A 4,975-nucleotide genomic window follows, 5' to 3' on the forward strand; every position below is an offset into this window, starting at 1 on the left:
GGGCTGCTGACGTCATACCGTTAGCGGGTGATGTCATAGCGCGCCGTGGTGAGGGCTTGGCCTACTGACGGAAGGCCAGGCGCCGGGCGGCGGTGCGGTGGCGCTGGCACCTGGGCGGGTGTCGTCACGCGAGGCGGCCGGGCCTCACGTAGCGTCGCAGGTGCCGGCTGCCGCAGGGCCGCCGTGCCAGGAGTGTGATGTCACGAGCAGCACCTGCTGATGTCACGGCGTACAGACCCTGCAGGGCAGGGTTGGCAGGCTGCTGGTAGCCAGCCCGCGGGCCGGCCGGCCTGCCCCGTGGCGTGGCCGCGCCGGTGCCCTGGGCTTTTTGGTGGCAGGATGGCACCAGGTGAGGTGCCGGTGCACGGTCATGGCACTGCCAGCCGTCGGACGGGGCCAGCTCTGCTGCCTTCACCTCTCTTGGAGGCTTGGGGACAGTGCTCTTACCTCGCTGGCGCAGGCTCACAGAGAGACCAGCCAGATACTTGGACAAATGTGGATCCCGGCTGTTGTCCTAGCAGGCCGTTTGTATTCTTGATCCTTTCTGTGTGAGGACATCCTGTGGTAGCTGCAAAGAAGAACGTGAGACTGCGAATGCGGGTGGCACACAGTTGCTTGTACCCCATGGGAATACGAGCCACAAGACTGTTAAGGAAAGGAAATTATTTTTACTCGACAAACTCATAATGCTCGTGAAGACCAGAAAGCACGTACTCTGCTTTTCTGTTGCAGACTCAGAGGGGTTTTATGTCCTCAAAATTTGTCCTTTTTATTTTTTTTTTAATTGCACTCCTAATCTAACACTTGAGTCTATAGAACAACCCATTAGAAAAAGACCCTTTGCCCCGTAATATTTGCCCTCATTAGTATTGCTGCAAAGGTAGTAATCAGAGTAATTTTTTGCTTGCTCTGCTAAATCATTGGCAAACGTATTGTTTACTGGTTAAATGCTTAGTTGCTTTAGCAAAGAAAATAGGATCTTAAAATAGGTTATTTTTGTGGGTTTTTTTTCTAATGAAGTGGGACCAGTAAGAGATAATAGTGTCAGGGAAGTGCAATATTTGCAAAAATTCTGTACTAAAAGCTTGCTGTTAATTTACCAGGATTAACTTGCTTTTGTAATCATGTCTTAGTCTGTTTTTAAAAGCTGTATAAAGTGGATTGAAAAATATACTTTCTAGCTGATGTAGGCTCTGTATAACTTAGGTGGCTGTGAGGTCACAGCTATGTTGATAAACTTAAGCATAGATTAGACAGTAGTCTTGCAGCACATTTTTAAAACAGGGTTAGTAATAATTTTCAGGGCTATAAATTGGTTTACAAGTCACTTGGTGGTCTCTAAGTGAAAAACATAGTGCTCTTAGTATGACATATTTCTAATTCCATCAGAGAATTCTGATGCCTCCTGTTCACTTCTCCATTTCCCTCTGGCATAAGCAGCAGTAGCCTGTGATCAGTCAGTAAGGCCAAAAGAAAGCCCTGAGGGCTAGTGTTCTCAGCTGTGCTGTCTCATCCCAGCTTCTCTGCTAAAGCAACAGTAGGTGATCTCTCTGAACTTAAGCAGGCAGGGCAGCTGCATCTGGTCAGTAGAGGTGCATAAAAAAGGGGCAGTCTCAGAGGGGACAATACTTCTATTACTTATAGTTTTGAGGTGCTGGCTTAAGATTTTGTTTTTCTAAGAAGCTGTATTTTACTAATAGGTGTACCAAACTGGGGAAATTATGGAGGGATTTGATGCTTAAATCATTGAAGGTACCATTATTTGTGTTTAGAAATTTATTCTTTTTTATTCTTTGTAGTGGGAGTGGTAACATAATGTTTGTTTCTATAGTCTAGCGATAAAGAAAAGGTGGCTCTTGCTTTTAAGAATGGGTTTGTTTGATTATGTTTAGAGATGCTTCTACTAGATAGAGTAAAACCAAAACTGCTTGTTTTGTTTAAAACCTCCTCTTTCAGGTTCTAGTGCTCTGTTTCAACTATCTCTTTGTAGAGACATGTATGAGAGCTTAATTTAAGTAATCTAAAAGGAACTTGATTGAGACTTTTCTTAGTCTTAATGCTAACTTTTTTTGATAAGTCAATAGGCTTGTGCTACCTTTACTATTTTTTTATTATTACTACTTTTAAATAACAATATATTGTATAAGTGATATAGCTTCAGTTTTACGTTCTCCTTTTCCTCTACCTGAAGTTGAGGAAAAATGGAATGGTAGAATATTTGCACATACTTTCTTTTTAACAAGATAAACCAAGATACTGACTCTGTTTTCCTCTACTTTAGGTGTTCCTGGTAGAGAGAAATGACTTGTAGATGAACAGAATAACAACAAAGTAAGTCTGAGTTGAAGAGCTGAAAAATTCTTTGTGAAAATATGTTATAAGTATGGTAGTTGTTGCAGGAAATAGGCAGCTGCCACATAGTCCATGTTAGGAATTATGTGGATTATGTGGATGCCCCCTCAGCAGGGCTCAGCCCTGGGTTTCTGCTTGAAGAAGACGAGTTGCTAGTCTGCTGAATAAATAAGTGGTTTATTTAGCTGACATGCAAAGCAGCTTGAGCTGGGTGCCTCTGAAGATGGATCCCTACTGCAGATTGTGCACCCCTATTACACCCTTACAGATTTCCCAGAATGTACCACTCATCACCCAATCCCCAAATCTAATCACTTAATTCTGGTGGGTGGCCTCTTGATTTCTTATTGGTTTTCTTGATCACTGGGCTGGCCTTGTTCTAAAATTACCTTATTCCCTTGGAATTGTTCGTTGGTCCTTTTCTTCTTCATTCTGCTTGCATCTGCTGGTTTCAGTTTTGTATTTGCAACATTAGCTTTATCAAAAAGTTTACTCTTGGTCAGCTCTTGCAGCCTAAGGCTTCCACTACTTTAGTTTCTAATGCTAAGCAAGGCTATTAATCCTGACAATTCTCAACAGCAGTGGTAACTTACCTGCTTCTGCTGTCTGCGTGTTGAGGCTTCTCAACTCTCAAAGCCATAGAAATCTTCCAGCAAAAGGGGGGAAAAAACCAAAGAAACCAAACCTAGAAGCTTGAGGTTTTTTCCTCTGTGTATAAGTACTTAAAATTTGTTTGTAATGAGAAATAACATATTTCAGTGGCTACTGCTAAATTGTGCTGGTACAGTGTTTCCAAATTGTTGTTTAATTACCATCTCCAGTGCTGTGTTATTGGAACCCTCAGTACTCCCTGAAACAGCCTATTTATATAAATGGTTAGCTTAATAATTGGCAAATAACTAGTTTCTTGATGAACCCTTCCCAGTTTGTTTTAAATACTACTGCCTGTGGTACTGTTTTCTGGCAGGGAGATGAAAGTCAAATAGTTATTATCTACTGATTTTTTTTGTCTGTCTTTCTGTGGTTTGCTTACATTGAGCCTTAAATGTGAAACTCAACAAGGAGAATAGAAGAAATCAAAGTGTGACTTCAACATTACCTGACAACTGTGGCATCTGTTTATTTTTATAGCCAGACCTTCTTATCTTCTTATTTCAATTGAATGTTCTACTTGGGACTGGTGGATCCAGGTGCCAGACCTCAATCTAGTGAGCATTAATCTGTGCTAGCAGTGTTATAACATTAACTTTTTACTCTTGCAGTATTTTTAACTACCTTTCATTTGTTTGCTTAGAAAGCTTTTTTACTCTGATCTTCACTGAAGTTTTCTTGCAAGTGAGCTAAAACCAGATCCTTTGGTATCTGTCTTGGCTTTAGCAGAACCTTGTCTGACTGACTTAGAGTAAAATCAGTCTGCATATAATTGGGGATTTGTGTGTATGTTCATATGGGCACATGCAGCCTGGAAGGGGGAAGCTCTTTAGCATAATTAAGCATTAAGTCTGGATTTGTACAGTTCTTAGTGCTGTTGACAGTAATGGTTATGTTTATTCTGAATACTAGTAAGAATTTAATAACTTCAGTGCAAGTGGTGTTTCTTTGTCCGTTATTTTAATGAATCTGTCTTGCTGCATTTGTGGTAGTGCTATCAGGGTGTTCAAGGCTTTGAAGTCATGCAGTGTAGATATGGTAGGGGAAGTGTGTATTTCACAGATGAAAGGGAAGAGGTGTGACTAAGGTGGGGAGGTGTTAAGAGATAAGCACCTGAGAGAAGATGCAGGATAAACCCAGAGCTTGTCTTAAGGCAATGATAAAATTTTGTTGTGCAGCAATAACGGTCTAGACCAAGTAACAAATAATGCAGGCTTACTCTTTTTATTTTTTATTGCCTTCACTTAACTAGCAAGCGATGATTGTGTCTGATCAAACGTAGGGTGATACAGTCCATGTGTACCTAGATAGCTTTACTAGTGAAATCTCCAAGGCTGGAGAGTTGGGTTTTGTGTTCTGGTCCTTAAAATACTGAATAAAACAAGACTGGAATAATTGGATGACTGATATGTCCAGGTATCAGCAGAGATTATTTTTTTTAGCTTAACTTCTACAGTTTGGGGTACTGAAATGCAAACGAATTCAGTGAAAACTTGTTCTAATAGCATCTTGATCCAGACTGGAGACTTGATTAGGAGAGGAGGTAGTCCAGTGCTAACAGCTGTGAGCGAGAGGAAAAGGAAGCACAGAAATCTGCTGTCATTTCTTGAAAAGAAGGTGAAATAAGATAATTTTTTATATTCCCCCCCCCCCATTTGATAAAAATCTCTTTGGTTAGGCTACAAAATGGCATATGGAATTATACTCTAGTTAATCTGCGAAGTAGGACTGTCAAACTAGGTGGTAGCATCTGAGTTTTGGACAGGTGTCTACAGTTTTGTCATTTGAGGTTCTTGGTCCTTCTGTCTTGGTCCTGTTGCTTGCTACTAAAGGAAAGGCAGGGCAAGAATTCTTAATCATCTTAATTGAGTAACATCAAGTAAGGAGGCACTATGTGACTTCTAATGCTGTCATACTGTTATAAATAATTTTGTCCAAATTGGATAAGAACTTGCTTTCTAGAAGTAGTTTT

At 41.0% G+C, this 4,975-nt stretch overlaps 1 long non-coding RNA gene across 1 annotated transcript; it reads left to right on the forward strand.

The window, feature by feature from the left end:
- Nucleotides 1-109: 109 nt before the first annotated feature.
- On the forward strand, nt 110-4,719 carry LOC104832859. The gene is made up of 3 exons (XR_774475.1): nt 110-349; nt 1,701-1,752; nt 2,282-4,719. It is a non-coding gene; the product is annotated as an uncharacterized LOC104832859 (long non-coding RNA).
- The last annotated feature ends 256 nt before the right edge of the window (nt 4,720-4,975 follow it).

The sequence above is a fragment of the Haliaeetus leucocephalus genome, unplaced genomic scaffold, assembly GCF_000737465.1.
Source record: "Haliaeetus leucocephalus isolate CR32 unplaced genomic scaffold, Haliaeetus_leucocephalus-4.0 Scaffold265, whole genome shotgun sequence".
In the NCBI taxonomy this organism is placed as follows: domain Eukaryota; kingdom Metazoa; phylum Chordata; class Aves; order Accipitriformes; family Accipitridae; genus Haliaeetus; species Haliaeetus leucocephalus.